The 15,746-nt window shown below is 38.4% G+C and overlaps 1 long non-coding RNA gene across 1 annotated transcript in view; it reads left to right on the top strand.

Annotated features, from left to right (window-relative positions):
* Positions 1-15,746, top strand: part of LOC142069852 (uncharacterized) — a 220,519-nt gene that overhangs the window by 190,160 nt on the left and 14,613 nt on the right. The window contains exon 4 of the long non-coding RNA XR_012665820.1: positions 10,656-10,701. This is a non-coding gene — a long non-coding RNA (uncharacterized LOC142069852). The remainder of the gene's footprint in view (positions 1-10,655; positions 10,702-15,746) is intronic.

Raw genomic sequence — 15,746 nt, 5'->3', positions numbered from 1 at the left:
GGCTAATCCATTTTGGCTGAAATTAGTATATATTGGCTGCAATTTATAACTGTTTAGGCTGAAATTTTTCTGCTGGGCATCTGCCTCTGAACAGTTATATTTGGGAAGTTAAGCAACTGAAAACCCGGGTCCTTTTAATAGTAAGTGTCAGGCAATCTTAATAATAGGGAGTGTGACTAGCTCTGCCTACACTAATAAACCAAATCCTAGGCTAAACTCTTGTTGATTTCAATAGGCGTTTTGCATGAGTAACGACTGCAGGATTTCCCCAGTCAAAACACATTAGACTCCTCAGTTTATTCCTTTTCCACTATGTTGTTTGCTTTATTCATTCAAACCATTAGGCAGACATTTTCAATACTTGTTTGCACTATAAAACTGTTAAATCTCTTAGATCTCAACTCAGTATCTCTGATCAGTATACATGCATGATTTTAATTTAAATAGACAGTCTAGGCTAATTACTAGTTACCTGTAAACTTAACAATATACTTGAGATATATCCTATACCTGAATATCCACCCATATTGTATGATGTTCTAATTCAAATTCTTACATATATTCAGAATGAGGAGGCCTCCAGTCTGATCCCTTGCATACTGCACTGATAACATTTCCATGGCTAGAGAAGCTACCATGGTGAGCACTCATTTCTTGTTTTAAATCCATTTTATACTCTAAATTATTATAGCTTTAGTCTGTGAATCTTCACTGTGAACCTCTATCAGGTCCCTTTTTAATCTATACACATAGAATAACTTTGTCATAGTCTTCTCTGAGATTGTTTTATTCTTAAAATAATTAAATAATTGTGTTTAGTACTTGAGAAAAGTTATTGAACTCACAAGGGTACAAGGGTAAAACTCACAAGCTGTACAAGTTTCCCCACTTTGCCCTGACAATGTACCTCAGTCTTGATCTGGAAAGATCATCTATACAGGCCAGAGAGTAGTTCAATCTCCATGCCCATTCAATCCATGATCTCTGTTTAGACTGACAACAACAGTGTCAATTGTGATGATGTCTTTTGTGATGTGTGCACCGTCCACTAGCACTGGAAAGAGACGTCCAACCTATTTCACATAGGTCACTAAACAGCCATAAAATAGTAATAACTTTTGGTTACTGCTGACCAGGCCAAATTTGAAATGGTGACCCAGAGGTGAAACAATCTATATCACATTACCAATGCCTGAGCTATTCAGAACTCCATGACAAACATATCTTTGAAGAGTGTTTTAATTTGCTTGAAAACAAGTTTCCTCTCTTAAACCCGTGTTGACTCTCTCTAATCAAATTATGTTTGTTCACGCTGTTATTTCAATAACTTCTTAAAATCTCCAAGAACTCTTTCTAATGTTTTTTTCTTCCCCTTCTCCAACTGATATTGAACTAACTAGTATATAATTGGTAGCTATTTTTGTGACCTTTTTTAGAAAGTTGATATTTTGGTTTCCTAGTTCTCTTCTTTGAGAATTAGACTTGTAATTGGAGAAGGTGTAAGAATACCAGTCAACTGCTAGTTTTTATTCAGAATTATTTTAATTCCACTATCTGAGGTAATTAAACCACATGAATTTTATATCAACAATAGGGGGATGGGAAACCCATAAACTTTATTGTCAGTGTCAGGTTTAGTGATGTATGGCAATTTTATTATTTTATCATATTTAAAAGTATTTATTCTGTGCTGTAGATTGGGCTTCATTTCTTTTGAGCTTTAGGAACAAAATTAAAGTTGTTTCTAGTGATTTAGTGGAAAATTAGATTCTGGATGTCTCAATCCTTGACTCCCTGGAGCCTTATAGCAGTTTCCATTTGTTGTCACTTTTCCTTGAAATACGAAAGCCTTTAGCATCTCTCTGACAAAAAATACAGTAAGCATTCTTTTTCACAAAAAATAGACACCTTAGATGGAGTCACATGTGAGATCTCTGAGAAACAGTGGCAAAACTGGTCCTGATTAAGCAGTCTTCATGTTATGTCTGCAATGAGTGATTGGGATAACCCACAATTGCAGGGCATTTTTAAAAAAACCCTGAAATTTACTCATCCAATAAAATATTAGAAAAAAAAGAGTAGGATTCATTCCTGAATGATGTGGTGGTGGTCTGTAGCTGGGTAGGGGGAGCATTCTGGATCTGTTCTGATACAATGTACCTTTCCAGCCCTGCTGCAGTTGTAAGAAGTATTGGCTGATTTTCCTGTTAGGATGGTCCTTCAGTTTAGTATTCAATTATATAAGAAAACAATGAAAATTAAATTATATTTAAACAAACAAAAACATTCAAACTTGGCTTTAATTTACTGCTGATGACAAATGGGAGGTGGCAAAAGGCAGCCTACTACTCTGAAAATGTTGTCAGTGAATTAAGAACATTAGACTTACCAGCTAGTCCATTTAAAACTCTAGATTGAGGGAGGAAATGATACTAGATGACTGCCCATAAAACATACACACAAGGTGAGCAGAGTTGCTCTCAAAAAGGCAACTTGAAGGTAAGTAATGTCTATTGCAGAGAAGAATGGTAGGAGGAAGTGAGAGTCCAGAAGCCAGCTGGAGAGAGGGAGCTCGTCTGGTAGAGCAGAGGTAAAACTTGATACGTTTTGTCACAAGACCAGCCAGTTTAGCAGGGTTTGCTCCAAGTTTACTTGGAGTTTTTTGATTAATGAGAACCTTGAACCCCAAGGGATGCAAACCTCAGCAAACAGAACCCACCAGTTTGGATTTGTCCAAACCTTGTGAATGCTCATGAATGGGTTTCAGATATCCTGAGTCAGAAGAGGAAGTGGTTCAGGCAGCCAGACTAACCAAGGAGACAGAAACGCATCCTGTCTAACTTCAGTGCTTACTTCATCCTTTTACTACATTTATCATAGAATCATAGAATCATAGAATATAAGGGTTGGAAGGGACCCCAGAAGGTCATCTAGTCCAACCCCCTGCTCGAAGCAGGACCAATTCCCAGTTAAATCATCCTCATTTCCTCCCATAGCTGCTGTTTTCTACTCACTGCTCTTTACATTTATATGTTTGTCTTGTGCAGTATCTCTTACACACTTATCTTGTAACTGCATAACTGGTTCTACACTGTGCTCTACATTCTAAGTCAAAACCCTGGCATCTGTAATGAACTAACCTCTCATAGGCATTCACTTTAATGAGTTCATCAACCCATTTCTGTAGATTTGCTAAACAATCCCTTGCTGTGATGAACTGAGAGATAATGTATACATTTTTCTTCTCAGCAGTGACAATCAAAGGTTCCTTATACTCTAGTAATGTCTGCACTGATTGTTAAACACTTACATTTATTTATTTAGTATTAAGGGCTGGTATTATTCTAGTTTCTGAAAAGCTAGAATAAGTCCTTGGATACATTGGTTTTTTGACTCCAGTGCAAACCCGTTACTGTTCATGCAATTTACAAGGATGCCACATGATTTCTACCAGTGCAGCTTAGCCCAGATTCAAAGTGGCACAGATGTAAATTGTGCTGCACTGAGGTAAATCACGTTTACACAAGGGATTTACACCAGTGTAGCTAAAAAGGTTATTGTCACCCTACACCCATGTCACAGAGAGCCCAAAAGCAGGAAGTCCACCTGAGAGGTGAAGGTGGTGTGACAGTTCAAAGTAATCACACAACTTTTGCTGCAGTAGAGGGCTACAGGAAGCCAGCATAGACTGAAAAGTAGATGGCTGGCCAGGGGGCCCAAAAGGCTGAGTGAATTCAGTACATACTGACTGCTTTCTCCAGAAATGGGGAACTAATTTGGTTTACAATACCAAGTTCACTATAGCTAAGTGAAAGTCTCCGCATTTTAAAAGAATACATTTCCTCACATTTTTGTAAAAAATCCCTCCCCACTACAGTGCCATTATTTTATATTTGGTATTAATTTCTGATTTACCAAGTTATCATCTCCATTTCAGTTTTTTAATCAGCAGCTCCTTTTATTGCTCCCATTCCTGAATGATTCTGACAAAAAGATCCTCACTGTTCCATTCCCTAACAAGAGCCTCTTAGACTGATTCACAAAAGCCAGCACAGTAGGCAGGGGGCCACCTAAACTAGCCCTTGGGAGATCTGATGAGAGGGATATGTCCCAAACCTTTCCCCTCTCACACGTGTAGGCATCTCTCTCTGCTTGTGATTCACAACCAAGAACCCTCTTTTTAGCAATAAGCCAGGAACAGGAAGAACTGCTCCATAACTTTTAGCCCAGCGGTTAGGGTACTCACCTGGGATGTGGGAGTCATTTGGGGCAGAGAGAGAGACAACTAGTATGAAACTGTTTCTATAGCCTAGTGACACTCACCCAGGATATGGGAGATACAGTCCCTCTGCCCCAATGACTCTTTATCTCCCATATCCTGGGTGAGTGTCACTAGGCTATAGAAACAGTTTCATACTAGTTGTCTCTCTCTCTGCCCCAATGACTCTTTATTTATCCAAAGTGTAACCGCTTCAACAGGATAAATGGGGGACAACCACAGGAGAATATCCCATAGTTCAGTGGTTGGAGCAGTCTCCTTAAAGATGGGAGACCCCTGTTCAAATCTTTTCTCCCTCTCAAGTGAAGGGGGATTAGGCACCTAAGTATCTTTGTGAATCTAGCCCATGGTCTCTACAAGGTCAAATAAAGACTGCACATTTGTCCTTGTAGTAGGTAATATATTCAAGCACCATATACTTAACATTCAGTTTTTGCTGTAAAGCTGAATACATGCTTTTCCTTGTACTTCCTGTGGCTGATCCCTTCGGGTTGGAGACAGGCATGCAAGATATATTATTTTTGGCCCTTCTCTAATAAAGGGATCATTGGAGGACATAACTGACATAGTGCTCCTACACTCATTCTGCAGCTGCATGCTTAAATACTGCTTGAGACAGTCTTTCCCAAACGCTAGTACATTTTATGTGTATTCCCTTCATTCTCAGCATGAGCGCACAGAAGAATTTTTTTCATCTACCCACACAGAAAAGTTACATAAATATGAAAATAGGCATAATAAAATATCTAAATAGTAAAATATTAATGAATAGAGCCCTAAATAATTGGGTTAGCACTATTTCTGGTGCAGAAGAATAATATATTTATGCAAACTTTAGGGTAACAACTTTAGATATGCTTGAAAATCTGAATCCTTTAATACTGGGCAAGCATTACTTTTCTTTAGAAAAAAGATAGATTCCAAAATGACTTTAATTAATCAGAGACAGTAACAGAATGGGAAAGATTAGGATTATCTCTTTAATGGATGCATTATTTCTAATGAGATTTACACCATTATATGTCTTAATTTATCAAGCCACAGTATTATTCCTTCTCGGATAGCCCTCTTGCAGTGAGGCTTCAGACATAGCTGGAACACTGGGAACATAGCACAGCCTATTTTGCACATTCATATGCACAAAGTAGTAAATACAGAGGCAAATGGTTCAGTAGAAGAGTTTGTCATCAATGCACCTAAGAGCTGCTGCTGCTACTATTTCTAAAAAAACACTGTTTTCTAAGCTCTGGCTCTTATAAGGATTTAACTAAAAGAGCTATAGGACCTATTTTTGCAATGCTTACTCATACAAGTAGTCCCACCAAAATCAATGGGAATACTTATATTAGTAAATTCTGACCAGTGTCAGCAAGGGCTGTACAATCTGGTCCCAAATGCATTCATATTTGTTCAGTCTTCTTTAAAAATGTTCTATTTCTTTTATTGATTAATATGTTAAGGGTATCCCCTATTGTAGGAAACATTTAATAGTGTGGTTATTTATTTTTGATGGGGAAATGGGTCATAGATTCTATGGGATCTGTGCAAGTACTGAAGAAGGATGCATCCTCCATGCAGAATCTATTACTGAACTGGCTGCAGATCTTGGCTTAGTAGTTTTATTTCTTATAAAATAAAGAGCTTTTATTTAAGCTCACTGCTCTTATTTTATCTACTTCACATAGTCCTTTTCTGTTAGAAGTGAGCATAATAGACACTGATGTCTTGGTAGATGGAACTGCCAGTACAAGGATGCTATGCTTATGCTTTTTCACAATATTTTGTGTTGAATACATTAAGAGAGAAAATATTAGAATGAAATCACTTTTGATTTATCTGCCTCATGCTTGGTATTAAAATAAAATAGAATTCAAGGTAGATGAAGGGGAGTTTATGCATCATGCTCAGAGGTGACCAGATACAAAGTAGAATACCATAAAAGTATTTTTTCTTATTTATTTTTTTAGTGCTCAGAATGCCTCAAAGTTTGTGAAATAAGGGCTGCAAATTCTAATCTGACCCATAGGAATTGTATTTATTTCCAATCCAAGTGTGTAAGCTACTCAGCATTCTTCCCACTGCAGCCAAAAAAGAAAGGGGTTGTGCAGCCAGGAAGGAGAAGAGAACTGGGTGTGAGGGTTCTTCACTCCATTTCACCTTCCTGAAGGCTGGGGGAAGGGATCTTGCTCCACTCCTTAAGGCTAGTGAGGTAGAGCATTTGCCAAGATCTTAATTGTACGTCCTCTGACAAGGGGAAAAAGGAAGCAGCTTGTTGAATTGTGGCTCTTCATTCAACTCTCCCTTGAAGATCAAAAGGAGGAGACCATTGATCCAACATCCAGTCAAGGATCCTTGATTCCACCTCACCCAGATTCACTGTCTGGGAAGTTCACCTCTTAACGACACAGTCCCCAGTGGGCCAGGTGAATGATAGAGGAAAATTCTTAATATTGTAGTGTCATACAGTTGGAGGTAGCTTAAGTGATTATGTTCTACATGTGGTGATCAATCACATGTAGGACACCGACAGCAATTTTAATTGAACACTAAACTTTATACATAGTAACAAATACACCTATGCAGACATCCAACTTTATTATCCCAAGCATACACAACCCTGAATCTTATTTCCATTTTCTATTTTATAGTATAGTTGTTATACTTACTTTGCACAGGCATCTTTTCCTTCTGATCTGTCAGAAGGGGTTCTTCTCTTCTATTTCAGCAGCAGGGATGCTTCTCAGCTGCTGCTGCTTCTCTGTCACTGCTGTTGCAGCTTGTGGTGGTTTCTTGGGCCATTGCAACAACCTAACCCTCTTCTTCCCTTATCAGTGATTTGGCTCTTCCTTCTTCTTCTCCTGCTTCTCCTTCTATTCCTGATTTCTTGCTTTTACTGACTCAAGCCTGCCAGCTGTCTGCCTTATATACAGTTTTTGGCCTATTTTGATGGGTTATTCCTTCAGTCCTTAACATTAGCATACTTATCCTCCAATCATTTTTAAGCCCTTTCTGATTGGTCTGCTTTTATAAAGCAATCACAGCCATTAGATCTGTCTGTCAGTCAAAGCCAGACCTAGTTGAAAATCTGCGCTATGCCTGACTGACCCCTCCCTTCAGGGTTAGTGACCTCTGTCTAACCTCAGTCTGCTGGCTAGCCATAGGCTGAATTACGCCAAGACCGCAATCTTAGTGTTCCTGGCTGTGATCAACCAAGACCGCCATTTTACTTTATTCCTAGCTTTAACGGCTTGAAACTGCCTTTATACGTTATTAAATCCGTATGACTATAAACAATTATCTTATTTCCTTAATATATAACTGATGCATCTTAATGTTATGACTTACGTCTCTCTATTTATTACCAATTTAATTAATGTTATTTTTATATTTTCCTTGCTTCAGCTAATGGTGGCAGGGCACTGTTCTTACAATACAGAGTAGAGCAGCTCAAAAATCTCTCATATCATGGAGAATACAGGAATTTATGATCCTATATGATCAAGCTACAAAGAGTACTCACCCACAAAGAAAAGGGGTGCTGGGACACAGAGATGTGAGCCATTCCCTGGCCCACCCCAGACAGGGTGAAAGCATTCCCTACCTATTTATTTATATTTTTATAATGTACTTAACCATATCATCATATTTAGCTCACAGGGAATGCTCACATGTGTTTGCATGATAGGGGCATAAGTTAGAAGTCAAACTAGTGTAAAACCTAAAAATACTTACCTGCTGGAAAGGAAGAAGATGCCGTCTGCAGTAGACAGACGCAAAATGGCTACAGCGGTTGATCCTTTATACCTTTAAAGGGCCAGCTATTGGAAGACTGAGCTCTCATAAAAGAGTGAATCTAATTTGGAGATCTGAGCCATCACAGAAACAATAAATTCTAGGCAGGATGCCAAATTCTCATCTTTGTTAAAGTCAGGGATCTGCATGGAAAACATTCCTAGTGTGTTTGAGATAATGGTAATGATGTCCTTATGTTTCCTATCACATTTTGTTTCTATAAGTAAAATCTAGATTCACTCTGGAAATCCGGTGGTTCCAGAATTCAGTTTCCCACCACTGCACTCACACTAAATCCTACATCTCCATCTGTTTTCCTCTTCAAGTCCCCACCCCTTTTCACTGGTCAGGAAAAAGTCCTCACATACAGTATATCTAAATCCAGTGTACGAATTCAGTAAAGTGGTATTTCAATCCCCAATCCTTCAAGCTATTTACATGTGGTAGACCCCTGCATCCATGCAGAACAGATTGCAGGTTTAAAGCCCTAGCTAATAACTTCTTATTAGAAGACAAACCAGACTGTTGACAGTATGAATTATTTTATTACAAAAATATTAAAGAACAAATGTAGAAGCAAGGAAATATGGAAGAGTTATAAAGGAGCAAGCAAGATAGGATTTAAGTGACTCGCTCTCTTTAATTAACTTGAAACACATGGATAAAATGTTTATTCAGTCCTTACTTAGACTAACTCCCACTGAATAAAATTGAATTAAAATTGAGAAAGGAATTCAGGATTTGGACACATTTATTTAGGGGTAGATGAGGTCCTTTTGTTTTAGTGCAGGTCTTCTCCAAAACTCAAAAGAGAATGTATAACTTAAAAGTCTGTTTTTAACTATAACACCAAATATAAGAGGCCTGATTCTGAGCTCAGTTACCCTGGTTTTAATGAGTGTCTCTACACTGACTTCATCAGAGTTAATCCTTCATAACAGTGTAATTGAAAGGAAAATCTATCCCTTTGTCATTGGAACCAAGAAAAACATCTACCACATTTTACCTTCAGCCTATGGTAGACTCTGTATTAACATCAATGGGGATTTCATATGTGTGGATTAAGGGCAATGTGACCCTAAATTTGCAGCTGCCTGTCTTTTTGGCCAAATACAACAAATGCTATTGCAGTATCACAAGGGAAAATCGGGTTATTTTACCATCATGTTCTATTCAGATTCCCTGAATACTTCCAGTGTTTGAGGATGCTCATGAAGTGCTATACTACATTCAACTTGTTTCACAATTTAAATTTAAAAAGCCAGAGGCACATCAGACTTCAGTCTGTTAATTCTAATTATTACAAAATTACACTGTTATCCTTAAACATGTAGAAAAGTGACAGAGAGAAATTCACACACTTTAAGAAAGGAAGCGTGAATTGTTTTAATCAGGTATAGTAGCCTGTTTCAATTTTTTGTTAACATGATACATGAGAGTAATCAGTGGTGTCCTGGATTATCTAGGTACACTTCTTATGATAAATTTACTGATGCCTCCAATGGTCTTCTAGAAGTACCCGACGTTAACATGCTAAAAAAACATTATATTAGCTAAATAAAATAATGCCAACAACAGAGTTTTCAGATTCCTTAGCTCTTAAAATATCTAATCAAGAGTCCTGCATTAATGAATTTTGGCACTAGAGTTATAAATTATACATAACATGGCATAACATTAAACTATTAACATAATTTAACAATACCAATCTATCACTTTCTAAATAAAAAAACAATGAAAGGTGTTGAATCTGAGTGCCCGGACTTGGCCCACATGGCTTGTTTAAATTCACGGTAACAAGAATAATAATTTAACTGTTTTAAACCTTCTTTCCTTTTTAAACTATATAATAAAATGTTTTATGTACAAACCTTCATTTTGTTTATTATTTTTGTTCCAGTGCTCCGATAGGGGATTTCCTTATTTTTCTATATGGGAGCGAAGCCATTAGGCTAAAACTGGTCTCCCAAATACAAAAGGTATTGAAAGCAGGAGATCATATCAAATTTTGCCCTGTTCTTTGCACCTAGAGATTGGAGCACATATAGATTATAAGGCCAGAAGGGACCACTGTGATCATCTAGTCTGACCTGCTTTTCACGTTTGTCCAACTCTAGCTATTAGTTACGAATATACCCTGGGAAAATTATTTCTCTAGTATGGACTTAAACATAATAAATATGTGCATTTTTGCACTATAGCATTACAACATACTTGCAAATGATCCCTCAGGATTTGTAGTATCATCTTATGTTGTGATACTCTCTGAAAGAGAACCATATGTACTCCTATGCCGGGGAATAGCTGGGTTCAGGTGAAGGTTATATGCTTGCCTTTACCTAGAAATTCTTTGTTTCCCTGCGTGGTCCTTAATATCAGTGCTATCCGAGGGTAGTGTTATGCTAAATACATACCTATCAAACATAAGGTGTGGATTCTAATTTTAATTATGTATAAAACAAATATAGGAAACCCTTGGTCATAACCCAGGATATTTTATACTCTTATACCTGTCTATAATAACATTGATTTCAAAAGAAGGAAAACAAAAATAAACAGTGTTTATGTTTCTTCTCTGTAACAGGCTGCAGCAGCAAGGAGAACGACTCTGCAGACTGGTTGCATTAAAGGTACAGTAAATCTCAAGCTACATGTCTCACAGATATGCATTTATAATCACTAATTGGTAATGATCATGATCATTTACTCACATGTCGTTCCATTGACTCATAGGATTATTCAGGAGGTGAAGGAATGCATATCTGGGCCATACTCCTCTATTTCATGACACAATTCTGCTGTTCTGCTCACAGACATACCAATTTTCTTTTTAAAAATTGCTCAGTAAAAATACATCAGCATAGAACATATTATGCCTCAATATTTCAAGTAGAAATATACCTTCACAATGTTACAAGAAAAAAGAGACGAGGGTCTGAATCCTGTATACAATTGCCCAAATGCCTAACTTCATGCACAGGAGTAGTCTTGTTGACTTCATGATGTTAAGCATATGCCTAAATGCTGGCAGGACTGGGGCCTCAATTCTGTAACAAAAATCATCCTAGGATCTTGCTCTGCAACAACATTCTAGGTTGCAAAGTCATTTAATGACAAAAGCAAAATTGGTAAGTGTCAGGTTTCCTTCCCCACTCTGAACTCTAGGGTACAGATGTGGGGACCTGCATGAAAGACCCCCTAAGCTTATTCTTACCAGCTTAGGTTAAAAGCTGCCACCACCAAAGTGTTACACAAAGAACAGGGGAAGTGCTCACTTGGAAACATCTCTCCCCCAAATATCCCCCCAAGTCCTACACCCCCTTTCCTGGAGAAGGGTTGATAAAAATCCTCACCAATTTGCATAGGTGAACACAGACCCAAACCCTTGGATCTGAAGAACAATGAAAAAGCAATCAGGTTCTTAAAAGAACTATTTTAATTGAAGAAAAAGTAAAAGAATCACCTCTGTAAAATCAGGATGGTAAATACCTTACAGGGTAATCAGATTCAAATCATAGAGAATCCCTCTAGGCAAAACCTTAAGTTACAAAAAGACAAAAAACAGGAATATACATTCCATTCAGCACAACTTATGTTATCAGCCATTTAAACAAAACAGAATCTAACGCATATTAGATGTGACTTTTTACAGGAGTTCTGATTGCTTACTGACTTTTTACAGGAGTTCTGACCTGCATTCCTGCTCTGGTCCCGGCAAAAGCATCACACAGACAGAGAGAACCTTTGTTTCTCCTCCTCCCAGCTTTGAAAGTATCTTGTCTCCTCATTGGTCATTTTGGTCAGGTGCCAGTGAGGTTATCTTAGCTTCTTAACCCTTTACAGGTGAAAGGGTTTTTCCTCTGGCCAGGAGGGATTTAAAGGTGTTTTCCCTTCCCTTTATATTTATGACAGTAAGATTATTTAAATCAAAGCTAAAATTGCCACAAAAGTCAATTTTCATACAAGCACCAGAGAGAATGTCTGGTGGAGTAGCATGCTTATGGTAACTAGCCACTTATTTTAACCAGAATACAATATAGTCAATAAATGTTTGGACTGAGCATCTTAAAAATACGCAAAGGTATGATAGCAGGTCTTACCTCACCGAGGCATCTAGATGGAGCTGTGCCTCAGTTTCCCTTCTTCAGTGTGTCAGTATCCTTCAGTTGATCAGTAAACTATTCAGGTTTAGGCAATAGGGTCCTATTACCAAATCAAAACTCCTCCTTTCACAGGGTAAACAGAAGACCAGTGAACAAAAGAGTCCAAGGCACCAGGCCCTTTAAGCCAAACAATCCTCTGTACTCCACAGGCTAAACAATTCAATAGTCTTGTCTCTAAAATTCACCCTCATCTTCTTCCATGTTGCCGAGGACTAAAGGGGGCTTCCTGCCATCCTCTATGGAAACTCTGAAATGAAGGATAGGTTTAAACAGTAGGTCCAAAGCCCACACCCCTACTAGGTTGTACTGCTTTTCCTTCACTTGTTTTTATATATATATATCCTGCCTCAAGGCTTCCTTCCAAACTCTTTCATCACCCAGACTTCCCTGATGGACTCTAATAAACCCCACACAGGCCCCAGGTCTGGAAAGATCAGACAATCAGTGCTGTTCATTCAACCCTCTTCCTCCTTTCAGATTTGCCACCAAACAAAAAAGATCATAGCTGTACAGGTAACATATAAAGGATTTATTTGTATGAATATGGGATGTCTGCCTTACTCGCCTGTGGCAAAGCTATTAATGAGTTCTGCATATCATTTCAAAAGAGGGTCAGTAAAAACTTTATACCACATCATCATGTACTTCATGTAGCTTCATTGATTTTGATGGAAGCAGTGGTAGGTAAACTGTATGTACACAGAGAAAGATTATATATGTGTGTGAAATGTGCATGTTTGCATTTATACACCTCAAAAGGCATACAAAAGAATACATTAAAAGAATGTTATGGTTGCAAAATCAAGCACTCAGAAGGTAGAAATTCCAAAATTAAAATTATCCATGCAACCTCAATTTTCCCACCTTGAGCATGTACATTATGATATAGTTTTAACTTCATGGTTATATGCTATTTTTCCATAGGACTGCTGCCTCATTCTGTGCACAGAACAGACTTGCTCTGGAGTTGAATTAGGGCTGTGTAGTGAATGAGGCTGTGATCTATATGATTCCTGCTTCATTTACTACAGACACAGGAAGGCATGTAATGAACAAGTCAGGGAACTGTAGGAAGGGAAAGATTAATCTCAGAGTTAAGGCAGTTGAATGCCACCTGAGTATTGGATTCTATCTCTGCCTCTGTCTGAAAGTTTCTGTGTGATGACAGGCAAGTTGTATGAATCAAACTTTTCACAGGTGGTCACTAATTGTGTGCTCTTCATTTTCCAAGTACCCCAACTTGAGACATCTAGGATCTAATTTGCGGAAGTGCTGAGGACTAAGCTGCAACTGAGATCAATGGGAGCTGTGCTCAAATATATAAAATATGATACATTAGTAAATACTCTGAAAAATCTGATTTTATGATTCTCAATTTGGGCATGCAAAATTAAAGGACACTTTTGCATTTAATTTGTTATCTCATTCCCCCATGAATAAAACATGGGTGTTGTGAAGATAAACTCATTAATGTTTTTACAGAACTAAGATATTATGATGTGAGCCTCACAGAAAAACCCAGAAGGACATTAATAATTCCATACTCAGTAAAGGGTTATATAATTATATATAATTAAATAATTCATGGGGCCACATACTGAAAGATGAGAATAAAAACAGATAAAAGGAATATATGAGTACTGTCCTGTGCACTGAATAAGACAATGGCCCTGTAAAAAAAAAAAAAAAGCGTGTGATCCTGTAATTAAAGACTGTATCGTAATGCATATACACAAGGGGGGCAAATTAAGATTACATGGACAACCTTTCCGGCATTTCTTAACTTTTGAGTATTTGTTCTTAACTTTGGAATATTAATGTTCTTTCAACATAGTTTTATTTAATGTAATAATATACACAGAGATTTAGATAGATTACATATTGTCTATGCACACTAGCATACTAAACTGTTTCTGCAAAGATTCTTGTCACATCTTTCTATATATGCTTCTGATATAAAACTTTTATTACGTTTCTTGGAAAGAAAAAAGGCCTATTTTTTGTCAATGAATCAAGCTTGCTTAAGAAAGAAATATGGCTAATGGGAGCTACTGTAACTGAGGCCTCAAACTGGAGAATTAAGTAATGCAATTCCTTTCCCTAAAGACAGTTTTCTGGCTGTTTCTTTAGATCCACTTGGCATGAAAACTAAACAGCGATATTAATTTTTTTCATTCTATGTTCACAGCAGCTTTTTTATCATCTTGAAATTAACTTCTAACTTAATTTTCCATTACTGGTTTGGCATCCAAACGATTCAATTTCAAGGAAATGTGGTTTTAGTTCAATCTCCAATTTTCTGAAATGAGTTTGGTGGCCTGAGCTTACTCTTGAGTGGACAACAGTTGATGTTAAAACAGCATTGCATTATAATTCAGCAAAGTCCTTTAGAAATGGAAGCCTCAACACTGGAATAAGCTGCCATGGAGACTGAATTACTTAACACTACTAGTGCTGATATTGTGGCCGTTTCCAATATAACTTGTAATACAAAATTTAATAGGCGTTCCAAATATAGCTAACTGATTTGTGGTAAAGCGTGGGGACATTTGAATTGTAGCTTCTTGTCTGTAGCTGGGGGTGGGGCTGATTAAGCAATGTGGATTTTTTTGTAGCTGCACTGTACGAGCTAAGTGTTATGAGTAGACACATCAGCCACCCTAATTTTCCTAGAATGTTTCTGAATTCAAAAAATGTCTTCTTTTGTTTAGTCCAATACTTTAGGGCAGGGGTGGGCAAACTTTTTGGCCTGAGGACCACATTGGGTATGGAAATTGTATGGCGGGCCATGAATGATCATGACATTTGGTGTTGGGGTATGGGGGTGAGGGCTCCGACTGGGAGTGCAGGCTCTGGGGTTGGGCTGGGGATGAGGGGTTTGGGGTGCAGGAGGGTGCTCCAGGCTGGGACTGAGGGGTTTGGAGGGCAGGAGAGGGATCAGGGCTGGGGCGGGGGGTTGGGGCACAGGAGGGGCGCAGGCTCCAGGCAGCACTTACCTCAAGCAGCTCCCGGAAGCAGCGGCATGTCCCCCCAGCTCCTATGCAGAGGCATAGCCAGGCAGCTCTGCGTGTTGCCCCATCCACAGGCGCTACCTGTGCAGATCCCATTGGCCGTGGTTCCTGGCCAATGGGAGCTGTGGGGGCCACAGCACGCATGGAGTGGAGCCAACCCCTGACCCTGCCCCCAGCGGGAGCTCGAGGGACAGATTAAAACATCTGAAGGGCCAGATGCGGTCCCTGGGCCGTAGTTTGCTCACCCTTTGTTTAGGGAGACAGCTCACACAAGAGCATAACCATGTACAAACCCTCAGTTTGTATAAACTGGTGTAGTTTCACTGATGACAATGTATCTCTACCACTATACATGAGCAGAGGATCTGTTCCAGATCATAAACAGTATCAGAACAAAGAGTCCTGAAAGAAATACATAAAGAACAGACCACTGAGCCTTAGTTAATGGAACCTAAAACTGGCGTTAACATACAGAGAACAGAAGGTTATTTCAAAAGAGGA

Source organism: Caretta caretta, chromosome 1 (assembly GCF_965140235.1).
Source record: "Caretta caretta isolate rCarCar2 chromosome 1, rCarCar1.hap1, whole genome shotgun sequence".
In the NCBI taxonomy this organism is placed as follows: Eukaryota; Metazoa; Chordata; order Testudines; family Cheloniidae; genus Caretta; species Caretta caretta.
Note: the sequence above shows the minus strand (reverse complement) of the source record. Positions and strands in the feature narration are given on the sequence as shown.